Genomic DNA, 13655 nt, shown 5'->3' with positions numbered 1-13655 from the left:
CCTTTAAAGTGCAATCTATTTTGGGGAAGATGATCAGGAAAGTGATTCCAATGGGTAGAAGTTTTTTTTGGAGGGGATGGGTCATGAAGATATTTAAAAATTGAGCATGGTGATGGTTGTACCACTCTGAATTTACTTTAAAAAACCAGTTCATTGTACACTTTAGGTGACATGTACAGTATATGGGTTATATCTCAACAAAGCTGTTCTTTTATTTCTTTTTAAATAAAGACCAGTCTTATAATCAGTTGCAGATGTTTTCAGAGGCCCCTCAAGATTTGCTCACCATGTCCCAAATCACGGCTGTGATTCCCAGTTGCCTCCACTCCTGGTGGATCTGGATGGTGTGGTTTGCAAAGGAGAAGGTGGCAAGAGGCTTATGGAATTTCGGCAACCCCATTCCCCCGGTCTCCTCATAGGGCACCAGGGCCATTCCCACTGGGCCAGCTCTGCTCCCTTTAACCTGTTGGGCAAAAGAATCCTGCGTGCTCTGGCCAGAAAGTGCATTCTTTCTTAGGTGGCCCGGATGCTTTTTTTAAGGTCATTTTATGGATTCAAAAGAATAAACAGAGATGTCGAAAGCTTTTGTCAAAATCCTTTCACATGGTTCTTCCAATCTCATGGGAAATGAGATGTGGCTCTGAATTCATCCCAAAGTGTGTCTTTGGGCAAAAGCACTCAGAACGGTACAACTCCTGCAGAATGCCCCACACACTTTGCTGTCAGGACTCAGGGGGGCTTGAGGGTGAGCGAGGCGGCAGTGCCAGCACAGGACCTGGGAGAAGGTAGCGCTTTCTACACTGCCCAGGCCACGTGGACTACAGCAGTACCCGCCCAGGTGGGCAGGGTGTTTCTGCTGTTTTGTTTTGGTCTGGCCTCCACCCCGTCAGCCATGGACCTGTGCCTGCACTGCGACTGAATGGTTTGATGGCCCTACTTTTTGGTGGACAGTGGATGCACTCCCAGAGACTGGCAGTTAGACTCTGGTGGCTTCTGAGTCCCTTGCGGGGAGAGCCCGGCCCTAGGTCAAGAACAGACTCAGGCGTCCTCGGCCAGGAGGCCTCCTTGGGCTAGGGGCCGCCACAGTTTGAAGGCTGGCCATGACCCCAATCCTGGCAGGGGTCTCCTCTGGGGTGCTGGCAGGCCTGGTCTAGGGCTGAGGGCGGTTTAGAGGCTGGTCATGCCCCCGATCCTGGTGGGGATCTCCTCTGGGGCGCTGGCAGGCCTGGGTTAGGGTCACTGGCGGTTTGGAGGCCGGTCACGCCCCCGATCCTGTTGGGGGTCTCCTCTGGGGTGCTGGCAGGCCTGGGCTAATGGCCACCCTGGTTTAGAGACCGGTCAAGCCCCCGATCCTGGTGGGGGTCTCCTCTGGGGCGCTGGCAGGCCTGGGCTCTGGCGCCTCAAAGGGAGAGGTTCCTGAACCTGCTTCCCACACACCTAGGCTAGGATCCATCTTGTAGGAGGCGGCTTCAATGCCCGGGGTCGGTGACCAGGTCCTCCTGAGCCTCGCTTTCTGGGCTGCAGTCCCACGTCTCCCAGTGCCCCAGCCATGGATGCGCCCACGCAGTTGCCCCCACCACCAGCCACCTCAGCGCAGGCCACAGCAGCTGAAGCCAGCCTCTTGGAAGCCAGGCCACCACACCCACCACCCCTAGTAGCTCTCTGCTGCTTGCTCTGTGCCCTGTCCACTGGGGTCGGGGAGTGCTCCCAGCCCAGAGGCCCTCCCTCCCTCCGCAGCCTGGCTTGGGAAGCTGGCCTCATGCTGGGGCTACTATGACAGCATGCCCACTCGGCTACTATGGGTGCGACTCGGGCCCCACGGAGGCCAACCTGGAGAACGTGGACCCGAACTCTGCATCCAGCTGCTGCAGATGGCCTCCGTGGTCAACTACCACCTGCTCCTTCCATTGGCCCCATTGATCCCTCTCAGCACCAGCCATTTAGGCGAGGGTGGCGATCGCCGGGGACCCCGCCCCGGGAGGCTGCTGGCCGTGGCCGGCCACGCCCCCCCAGGTCGCGATGGGTCCCGGGACCCCAGGGAGGCTGCTGGCCGTTCCCGGCCACGCCCCCCCGGTCGCGATGCAGCCATGGACCCGGGGGAGGCTGCTGGCCGTGCCCGGCCACGCCCCCCCCGGGTCGCGATAGGTCCCGGGACCCGCGGGAGGCTGCTGGCCGTGCCCGGCCACGCCCCCCCGGGTCGCGATGGGTCCCGGGACCCCAGGGAGGCTGCTGGCCGTGCCCGGCCACGCCCCCCCGGTCTCGATGCAGCCCTGGACCCCGGGGAGGCTGCTGGCCGTGCCCGGCCACGCCCCCCCGGGTCTCGATGCAGCCCTGGACCCCGGGGAGGCTGCTGGCCGTGCCCGGCCACGCCCCCCCGGGTCGCGATGGGTCCCGGGACCCGCGGGAGGCTGCTGGCCGTGCCCGGCCACGCCCCCCCGGGTCTCGATGCAGCCCTGGACCCCGGGAGGCTGCTGGCCGTGCCCGGCCACGCCCCCCCGGGTCGCGATGGGTCCCGGGACCCGCGGGAGGCTGCTGGCCGTGCCCGGCCAAGCCCCCCCGGGTCGCGATGCAGCCCTGGACCCCGGGGAGGCTGCTGGCCGTGCCCGGCCACGCCCCCCGTCACGATGCAGCCCTGGACCCCGGGGAGGCTCCTGGCCGAGCCCGGCCACGCCCCCCCCGGGTCGCGATGGGTCCCGGGACCCCAGGGAGGCTGCTGGCCGTGCCAGGCCAAGCCCCCCCGGGTCGCGATGCAGCCCTGGACCCCGGGGAGGCTGCTGGCCGTGCCCGGCCACGCCCCCCCGGGTCCCGAGGCAGCCCTGGACCCCGGGGAGGCTGCTGGCCGTGCCCGGCCACGCCCCCCCGGTCACGATGCAGCCCTGGACCCCGGGGAGGCTCCTGGCCGAGCCCGGCCACGCCCCCCCGGGTCGCGATGGGTCCCGGGACCCGCGGGAGGCTGCTGGCCGTGCCCGGCCACGCCCCCCCGGTCTCGATGCAGCCCTGGACCCCGGGGAGGCTGCTGGCCGTGCCCGGCCACGCCCCCCCGGGTCGCGATGGGTCCCGGGACCCCGGGGAGGCTGCTGGCCGCCCCCAGCCACGCCCCCCCGGGTCGCGATGGGTCCCGGGACCCCGGGGAGGCTGCTGGCCGCCCCCGGCCACGCCCCCCCGGGTCGCGATGGGTCCCGGGACCCCGGGGAGGCTGCTGGCCTTGCCCGGCCACGCCCCCCCCGTCGGGATGCAGCCCTGGACCCCGGGGAGGCTGCTGGCCGGCCCGGCCACGCCCCCCCGGGTCGCGATGGGTCCCAGGACCCGCGGGAGGCTGCTGGCCGTGCCCGGCCACTCCCCCCCATCTCAATCCAGCCGGGGACCCAGGGAGGCTTCTGGCTTTTCCCTACCACCCCCTCTAGGGTTGCCATCGCTCCCCAGGACCCGGGGAACTAAGAGGATTTGGCGCCATCTTGGTTTTCTCAACGGCCATATAGGCACCCGGAGTCCCGCCCCCTGCCTCTCGCAGGTCCAATCATGGGCATAGCGGAGGTGCGGTCAATTTGCATGTTACTCTATTATAAAGTAAGATTAGTCAGGTACTTGATTATTAAAAAAAAAAAAAAGGCATCTTAATCATGGGAAGTGAAGGTTGCTACCGTATGTTTGTGTTTAATACCCTTTTGTCACCTTGAATGCATAATAATAATGATGTCTGATTTTTTGGTAAAATAAGTTTGACAACCTTCCCAGGGTTTGAATTTTAAGATACTTTTTCTTTTTTTTGTTATGTACCTTTTATTGAGATGGTATAAGAAACATCCATTCATTCAATAATTCTTTATTGGGCATGATACTTTTTCTTAACCTAGAATTGGCTTTAGGTCATTCCAATAGGCTCTGCAATGCCTCAAGAATTTGTTTTCTCTCTCATGAAGGAAAATTTTCTGCTTAAGGTACATGAGAAGCTTTGTCAAATAAAGAAATAACTATATTCTATTTATATGTGCATATTAGATTCTGATATGCTTTCATTTATAACTAATTGTTAGTTATAATATTGTGGAATATTATATTTTGCAGAAAAGACAATATTCCATTATAATCAAGTCCATAATCAACTCATTTTAAATTTCTTCTTGTCATTTAGAGACAGTCACTGTTGTGTTATAATGCATCTGAAAAAATACACATCTTCTGAGGGATCCATGGAAAGGACTGACATTTTCAGATCATCCCCTTCAAACAGGGTGAAAATTATTAGAACTCTTTAAAGTATCTGGATTTGTAAAAGTACTGGCAGGAAAAATTAGAAAGAAACAAAAATTTGATTATGGGGCTGAACGAACTGTAAATAATTATAAAGTTTTGGTAACTTTTGTTGAAAGTATTGCTGGTTCTTAAACTTTTTGTTTGTCAGATATAAGGAAGTATCTTTAAAGCAATTTCGTAGATTATAGATTTTTCTCCCTACCTGTCCCTACAGAATTTGGCAGTTCTTAATAAATGGCAATATGTTGTTTCTGTGCATGAGTTAAATAAGACCTGTTTCCAATTGCAGTTATGTTAACCAAGACTTTGACTGGAATGTCATGTCTTAGAGAGACATGCCGGGACTCTGGATGTCACCAGAAAGCTTTAAGGAATGAAGCCAATAAAAGCACCTTAGAGAAAGCCTGGTACCTTGCTTGGTCACATGGTTCATGGCAGTCTTTTCAGGTAAGGAATGAAGGTTGCTTTCCTGAGAGATGGCAAAGAAGGAACCTCAAGACATCATTGGGGACCTCAACTTGAGGACTTCACCCATATCTATAGGTATTGCAGGCAAACCTGATGGCAGCTAGGTGGCTCAGCTTCTTTGCCCTGCAGGGCTAATTAAAGCTCAATCATGAGTTTCCAGCAAAGCTTTTTTTTTTTAATGCTTATGTGGCCAACTGTTATTCTTATTGTGTTTATGCAAAGAATCAAGTCAAATTGTCTTTAATAAAAATGAGTGTGATTTTAGGGAGAAAAATTATGTTTCAATAGGAAATTATTAGAACTGAAATGGTTTTTTCCTTTCACCAGACCATTTGTCATAATTCTTGCTATTCTGACTTTTGCCCAATACTAAATTATATAACACAGTTTGTCTCCACCAGGTTACAAGCCCTGCTTGCACTCAGGGAATACCACCTCTAGACAACATTGCCACCTCCTTCTATGACCAGACCTCATTATCCCTCTGACAGACACCAAGGATATCTTGGCTCTGAAGGAAAAACTCTATCCCTCTGCAGCATTAAGCAGTTACAGAAGAGACCCTGCGCCCCCTTTCTCTGAAAGAATTCAGAGCCAAGATCATTGAGGGGATGAGGTAGGCAGTTAGACAGACCTGAGCAGAGCAAGGACGATGGGCCAACCGGGAGAGAAATGGATGAGACCCTGAGGAGTGTTTCTCATCACTCCAACTGCTCTGATGCAGGCAGTGGAGGAACCTGTGTAGAACTGACCTTTACATTTTGCTGAGTAGGAGTTGGGACACCTATTTAAAATATATAGAATTATTCCATTCATTTTGGGAAGTCATATACAGGGACCTTTATATGTTGGGAACCATTGTCTGGGAAAAGGATGCAGGGATGTTTCCCTTAAAGGTTGCTGCAATTGTTCCCTGTAGTAAATGTCTGACTTTTACTCGGTGTTCTAGTTATTGTCTTTAAGAATCTAGTAACTACAGTATGAATTGTTCTGATAATTTCACCCTCCCTTATAGTAATGGACATATTAAGCCACCGGCTGGTTGGTTTCTGATATGTGGAATAACTGTTTATTCATATATTCCTGCCAACAGCACTGGGGGGCCCTGTTCCTTAGAATGACTGTCTTTATGCCTCAGAAACATCACAGGGTCTGAACCAAAAGACTTTCTCAAGACCATGGCACCGGACAGCAATGACAATCTCCACCTGTGGAGCCCTGCTGAATATATTGCTTTAACCACTTTTGTTATACTGGTAATAGTAGGCTCCCTTAATGTAGAAGTGACCTGGCTGGCTTGTAGCATGGTAAAAGCCCTGAACTCCACCTCCAGGGCTATACAGGAGATAAATCAAGAGCTGAGCGAGGTCAGGGAAGCAGTTCTAGAAAATCTGGCAGCAATAGATAATTTGCTAGTACAGTATAACCATGGTTGTAAGGAATTTAAAGGAATGTGCTGTTTTAATCTTTCTGACAATTCTCAGTTGATAGATCATATATCCAAGATCCTGCACTTAGTGTATCCTATTCCTGAAAACTGTTTTCAAGGCAGAAGCAAATGCAGTCCAGTAGGATGAGACTTTTTCATAATTTTATTATTGATTTCAGAGAGGGAGGGAGAGGTACAAACTGCTCCCCTGCCGGCCCGATCACCCCTAACTGCCCTCCCCTGCCGACCTGGTCACTCCTAACTGCCCTCTCATGCAGGCCTGGTCCCCCCCAACTGCCCTCCCCTGCAGGCTGGTCCCTCCCAACTGCCCTCCCCTGCTGGCCTGGTCCCCCCCAACTGCCCTCCCCTGCAGGCCTGGTCCCCCTCCAACTGCCCTCCCCTGCAGGCCTGGTCCCCCTCCAACTGCTCTCCCCTGCAGTCCTGGTCCCCCTCCAACTGCTCTCCCCTGCAGGCCTGGGTCTCCCCCCGCCCTGCCAAACTGTCCTCCCCTGCAGGCCTGATTGCCCACAAACTGCCCTCCCCTACTGGCCACCTTGTGGTGCCCATCTTTGACACATGGGGGCGGCCACCTTGTGTTTTGGGGTGGTGGTCAATTTGCATATTACCTCTTTATTATATAGGATTTGGGGATTAGCTACGGTTATGGGAAATATTAATCATGCTCTGTTAACCATAATTGCCTTGTGTTGGTTAAAGAAAGGACATTCTGACCTAGCTGGGAGTTGTACACCCCCAGGACCTGGTAGTCAACCTTGTACCTGGGAATCAACCTTGGAACCATTCTCATTCAGGAACTGCCTATTATCATGGAAAGATTAACAACCTTGTTGTCCAACCAATGGAGTCCGACCCCAGCCTCCTACTTCCCCATGTAATCTTTGTCCTACCCTATATAAGCAGCTGGCCTATGGGGGACTGCAGAGCAGATTTTTATGGGTGACCTGCTGCTCTCCCATACTGCCAGCAGTACTGGAATAAACCTCATATATGACTCAAAAAAAAAGAAAAGAAACAAACACAAAGATACAGCTAAAATGGGGAGACAAAGAAACAACCCCAAATGAAAGAAAAGGAGAAAGACCCAGAAAAAGAGTAAAATGAAATGGAGGCAATCAATTGATCAGATATAGAGTTCAGAGTAATGGTTATAAAGCTGCTCAAGAAACTTAGTGAAAACTATAAGGAACTTAATAGGAATCAAAAGGAACTTAGTGGGAACAACATTGACATGAAAAAGAAGTTAGAAACCATGACTAAGAATCAGTCAGAAATGAAGAATACCATCAAGGATACACTGGGAGGAATTAAAAGTAGGCTGGCTGGACAGAGAGAAACATTGAAAGGAGGAGGAGAAACATAGAACTATCTCACATCGATATCCCGTGTGCACTGTGATGCAACCGCAGAAAAATATGGCTCAGGAGACTAACCAGACCCCAGGGCTCATGCTGTGTAGTACAGGATGTAGCCTTTATGGGAATCCTACGACAAATGGAATGTGTTCTATTTGCTACAAAGAACATCTTCAGAGGCAGAATAGTGGCAGAATGAACCCAATGGACAGCTAGTGGTTCCAATAGTCCTACCTCAGATTCTGCATATGTGCAAAGAGCAGATGCTAATTTAAACAACTGGGAAGGTGCTGCTGGCAGCACATCTGAAAAATAAGAAATGTGCCTTGTGGATGCCTTGCCTGTAACTCAGCAAATGACAGAAATGAGCATTTCAATAGAGGACAGAATAAATACCCTGAAAACAGAGGTGTCAGAGCCAGTTGTCACTCAGCCCAATTCATCAGTTTCTCAACCCAGTACTTCTCAAAGTGAAGAAAAAACTCCTGTTACCCAAACCAAAGAAGAATAGATGTCTCATGTGCAGACAGAAAATTGGCCTTACAGGGTTTGACTGCTGATGTGGAAATTTGTTTTGTGAACTTCACTGTTACTCTGACAAGCACAACTGTCCGTATGATTACAAAGCAGAAGCTGCAGCAAAAATCAGAAAAAAGAATCCAGAGAATATAAATTACTACTTGTGAAGAGACTGAAACTTTGTTTTTATTTTAATATATCATAGGAAAATATTAAAGAGCAGATGCCTGGTCATTTTCCTTTGATGTTCTCCAGAGTTTTACTTTATACTACTTGTCTGTCTTATAATTGATATTTTAGAATCTTTGGGTGTTTGTTACAGGCAGAATTGGATAGATACAGCCCTATAAAATGTATATGCCCTCCCTTGAATAAAATTGGATGAAAATTTGCATATCAAAATGAATTTCACAGATAACAGGAACAAAATTTAGTTCCTACATGCCAAACAAAACACATGAACTCTCTGTATGTTTGCAGCATACCTGCCTTTTGGGAATGTATCAAGGTATAATCTTTGGCTAGTGTTATGTGCTTGTATTTTTCTAAAAAATAGTACACCAGAAAAGGCCTGACAATCTACTTCTACCATAGTTTTAAACTTCACTATGTTAATTTCCACAACATGTTCTTTGGAAGCAGGAAGAAGGTGATAAAGAGGGTCAGACCTTTCCATGAAGCCAGTATTTGATGCCATATGTAAGCCTGGCTAATTGGTCTAAAAGCTGTCAAATAAGACATTCTGTGAAAGGTAAATATTGCAACTGGTTATGAGTAAAAGCACCAAGCAATAGGGTCTGGAGCTATCACTGAAGCTTATTGTGCTGGCCTGCACCAGAAGATGTCTGCGTTACTCACTGCTAAAAATGTGTAGCACAGAACTGCACTAGGATTAATTTATTCACAAGAAGAAATTAAAACTCTTCATTTGGTTTCCACATACAGCAGCTCTACTGAATAACATGCATCTGAATTTTAAGTGGCAAAGGTATCTGAACAGTTAATTTTTCATGTGCATCTTTTGTTGAATGTTTTGGTTAAAGAAAGAATGTTTAGAGTTTTTTAAAGACTTCAGTTCTTAATGTAACTGTACCCTTCTGCATGAAAAACCATAACCAACAAGGCTGCAGTAAACTTCTTAGTGGTATCCAGCACCACTTGCAGGGGCTGCTTTATCATATTAATTGCACTTGAGTGTAGGACTCTAGTGTTCTTAGGTGTGTTGCATGGGCTGCATTATTTACAGCATTGTATAATAACAACTAGAAGAGGCACTATACTTCATTGATGCTTGTCTGATAGTATCACTTCCGTTTATAATGGAAGGTTTTCTGTGATGTATGAAACTTGTGTTTTTTATAGATAAATGAGTATAGTTAGATTAGTGTGGTAATGCCTGTTTTCATCTGTAAATACTTAAGTATGTACACAAGGCACTACTTCTGATTTATTGCAGTGTTCAGTCTTAGTTTTACTTTTGCTCTTAAAGCATTCAATTTTGCTTTCAAATCTTTGTACCTTAGTTCTGAGTTAGATTTGCAGATGTGTACAGATAGTTCATATTTATATATTGTACATAATCATGCTATTCAGTATTGATGCTATATTGTATTATGTAAATAATAAAAGCCATTATTATTATTTGGGTAAAAAAAGTAGGCTGGCTGATGCAGAGGATAGAATCAGGGATTTGGAAGACAGGTAAAAAAAAAGCCAATCAACAACAACAAAAGAATTTTTAAAAAATGAGAATAGTTTATGTTACTTTGGGACAACATGGAACAACAATATCTACATCATAGGGGTGCCAGAAGAAGAGAGTGAACAAAGGCTAGAAAACCTGTTTCAAGAAACAATGGCAAAGTCCTAGCCAGTTGGGGTCAGTGGTTAGTGTTGGCCCACAGACTGCAGGGTCATGCATTTGGTCAAGGGCATGGACCTCAATTGCAGGCTTGATCCTTGACCCTGTCAAAGTATGTGCGGAGGCAACCAATTGAGGTGTCTCTCTCTCTCTCTGCCTCTCCTCATCCCTTCCACTCTCTCTAATAATCAATGGAAAAAATATCCTCAGGTGAGGAATAACAACAACAAAAAAGACAGAAAATGTACCTAACTTGGTGAAAGAAAAAATCACACACGTTCAGGAAGCAGAATCCCAATCAAGACAAACACAAGGAGATTCACACCAAGACACATCATAATTAAAATGGCAAACACTGAAGACAAAGAGAGGATTTTAAAGGCACCAAGAGAAAGAGTGGATATAAAGGCTGTGGTATATTTACACAATGGAATACTATGAGGCTGTAAAAAAGGAGATCTTACCCTTTGCAACAGCATGGATGGACTTGGAGATTATTATGTTAAGCAAAATAAACCAGTCAGAGAGAGACAAATACCATATGATCACATTAATATTTCCAGTCTAATGAACAAAATAAACTGACAAACAAAATAGAACCAGAGGCATGGATACATGGAACAGACTGACAAATGTCAGAGGGGAAGAGGGGGAGAGGGACTGGATAAAGGAAAGTAAAGGAATTAGCTAAAGAATATATATGCATAGCTAATGGACACAGACAATAGTGTGGTGAGGGCTAAGGGAGGGGGATGGGGCCTGAGTGGAGGTGGGTAAAATGGGGAAAACAGGGGTCATCTACAATAGTGTCAACAATAAAATATTTAAATTAAAAAAAAAAGAAGTCTGACATCACCAAGTGTTGGAGAGGATGTGGACCAATGGAAATTTTACACATGGCAGGTGGGTACAATCATTTAGGAAAACAATTTGACACTATTTTATGAAGTCGAACCTTCAAAGACCCAATAATTCTATTCCTACGTATATACTCTAGAGCAGGGGTGGGGAATGGCTGGCCCGCAGGCTATATAAGGCGCGGGCTGCTGTAGGGCCTAAGACCATCAGAAAACACAGATATTTACATTACCATTCATAACAGTAGCAAAATGGTTGAGAACCGCTGCTGTAGAGCCTAAGACTATCGGAAAATTCAGATATTTACATTACGATTCATAACAGTAGCAAAATTACAGTTATGAAGTAGCAACGAAAATAATTTTATGGTTGGGGGGTCACCACAACATGAGGAACTGTATTAAAAAGGGTTGGGGCATTAGAAAGATTGAGAACCACTGCTCTAGAACATAACATTCTCAATAGGGGTGATACCACCCTCAAGGGGATAAAATAGTTTTGAGGAGAGTAGGGCATAGGCAAAAAAAAAAATCATACTCTTTTTATGCATAAAGCACTGATATGCAGTCAGTACATCTGTGGTATTAGAATTTTATTCGAAGAGGACTAACTTGAGGGGAAGGGTGATGTCTATGAAAGGTTCTTAAGTGAGGCAATAATGAAAACACGTTTGAGAAACACTGACCTAGAGATACACCTGCACACATGCACCAGAAGAAAAGTATAAAAGTATTCATAGCAGCACTATTCATAGCAAAATCAGGAAACAATCCAAGGAGCCATTAGTAGAAAACAGATGAATAAATTGATATATTCACCAACGGATGAGGAATTAAAAGGTAACAATCCTTCAACTATCAATAAAAAGAAGTAAATCACAGATACATACCACAGGAGGAATTTCAGTAAAATAACAGTGAGTGAAAAATTCAAGTCCCAGAAAACAACATGCAGTATAATACCCTATCTATATACTGTAAAGCTGTAATCTTATCTAAGAAAGAGGGAATATGCAAATTGATCGTCACACCATCACAAAGATGGCAGTGCCCACAGCGGAGGGGGTATTCCATAACACAAGATGGCTGCACCCACAGCGGAGGCCGAGTTCCCATAACGAGCCTTAAAGAGCAATCAGCAGGGACCTGAGGCTGTGTGGCACTGGGTCGAGACAGGGGACCTGAGCCGGTGCCCCTCCGCCCGGTGGGGCTTGACAGGGGACCTCAGGCTGCACCCCCCGCCCCTGGCACCAGGCCGGGAGACCTCAGGCTGCGCCCCCTGCCCAGCAGGGCTTGACAGGGGACCTCAGGCCGCACCCCCCGCCCCGGCACTGGGCCAGGGGACCTGAGGCCACGCCCCCCACCCTGGCACTGGGCCGGGGGAACTCAAGGTGCTAGGCCAGGGGACCTCAGGCTGCTCCCCCTGCCCTGGGCCAGGGGACCTCAGGCCATGCCCCCCACCCAGCGGGGCTTGACAGGGGACCTGAGGCTGCGACACTGCCTGGTGCCGAGCCTGGGGACCTGAGACTGCACTCTCCACCTGGTGGGGCTTGATAGGGGACTTGAGGCTGTGCCTCCCACCTGGCGCCAGGCCAGGGGACCTGAAGCTGTGCCCCCCACCTGGAGGGGCTTGACAGGGGTGAGGCCGGCTGGGTCTGGGTCTCACACGATTTTGAGGCGCCGTGGGTGGGCGGGGACTTGACTCTGGGTCCCGCGGTGCACCCCAGACTCTGACAGGAGGAAGATTTTCATATACATTTTACTAATTTTCTTTCATCTCTGACACTTCTATTATAGAGAAAGGGCAAATAGCAATATTAAAATATTTCCTCTAATTAATCCCCTTTTAATGTGCATGAATTTCATGCACCGGGCCACTAGTAGTAAATAAACACCTCTAGAAATCTAGTTCCTCAGTACTCCCAAGGGAGGTCCTAGAACAAAGAGTGCATAGACTCCTAGATGAATGTTTGTCACTCAGTGGGTCCTGAATTTAATTTAGTAGGTCATAACTAACATTTAAAAAAAATGAAATAGAAGCAAATAATCAAAATGACTGCTCACAGTAAGGGTAAAGCTTGTTTTGTTTTATAAATGTGTATACACAGATACACACATCCCTATCCACAGATTCTAAAATCTAAACAATTCTGAAAACCTTAAATTTTTTTCATAAGTTTGGTGCAAAAATTCACAGGGCAGCCCAGCCAGTGTGGCTCAATGGTTAGGCATCGACCTATGAGCCAGGAGGTCACAGTTCAATTCCCAGTCAGGGCACATACCCAAGTTGCAGTCCCCAGTAAGGGATGTGCAGGAGGCAGCCAATAATGATTCTTATCCTTGATGTTTCTATCTCTCTCTCCCTCTCCCTTTCTCTCTGAAATCAATTAAAAAATATATATTTTTAAAAATTCACAGGGCAGCAAAAGCTAATCTGAAATACCCTAGGCTATTCTTTTCCACTCCTTATAATACATTCCATTGCAGAAATATTAATGTTTGGTTATAGCATGGCATACATATTATCTTCTTTTCAGTCCGCAGACCAACGCTCTTTCCACTGAGCCAAACCAGTTAGGGCCATATTATCTTCTTTTTAAAAAATATATATTTTTATTGATTTCAGAGAGGAAGGAAGAGGGATAGAGAGATAGAAACATCAATGATGAGAGAGAAGCATTGATTGGCTGCCTCCTGCACACCCCCTACTGAGGATCAAGCCCACAACCTGGGCATGTGCCCTTGAGCAGAATCTAACCTGGGACCCTTCAGTCCACAGGCCAACGCTCTATCCACTGACCCAAACCAGCTATGGTTATGTTATCTTTTAAAGTTCAAGGTATTACAAAAGACTTCTGGACCTAGGAGTTTGTGATAAGAGATTAAGAACCTTA

The 13655-nt window shown here is 47.8% G+C and overlaps 1 protein-coding gene and 1 pseudogene across 4 annotated transcripts in view; one reads left to right on the top strand and one right to left on the bottom strand.

The window, feature by feature from the left end:
- The window catches only part of PTPN9 (protein tyrosine phosphatase non-receptor type 9), a 126941-nt gene that overhangs the window by 62473 nt on the left and 50813 nt on the right, over positions 1–13655 (bottom strand). The gene's annotated exons all lie outside the window — the stretch shown is intronic.
- On the top strand, positions 7567–8210 carry LOC103300202 (AN1-type zinc finger protein 5-like; annotated as a pseudogene).

The sequence above is a fragment of the Eptesicus fuscus genome, chromosome 5 (genome assembly GCF_027574615.1).
Source record: "Eptesicus fuscus isolate TK198812 chromosome 5, DD_ASM_mEF_20220401, whole genome shotgun sequence".
Lineage (NCBI taxonomy): Eukaryota > Metazoa > Chordata > Mammalia > Chiroptera > Vespertilionidae > Eptesicus > Eptesicus fuscus.
Note: the sequence above shows the minus strand (reverse complement) of the source record. Positions and strands in the feature narration are given on the sequence as shown.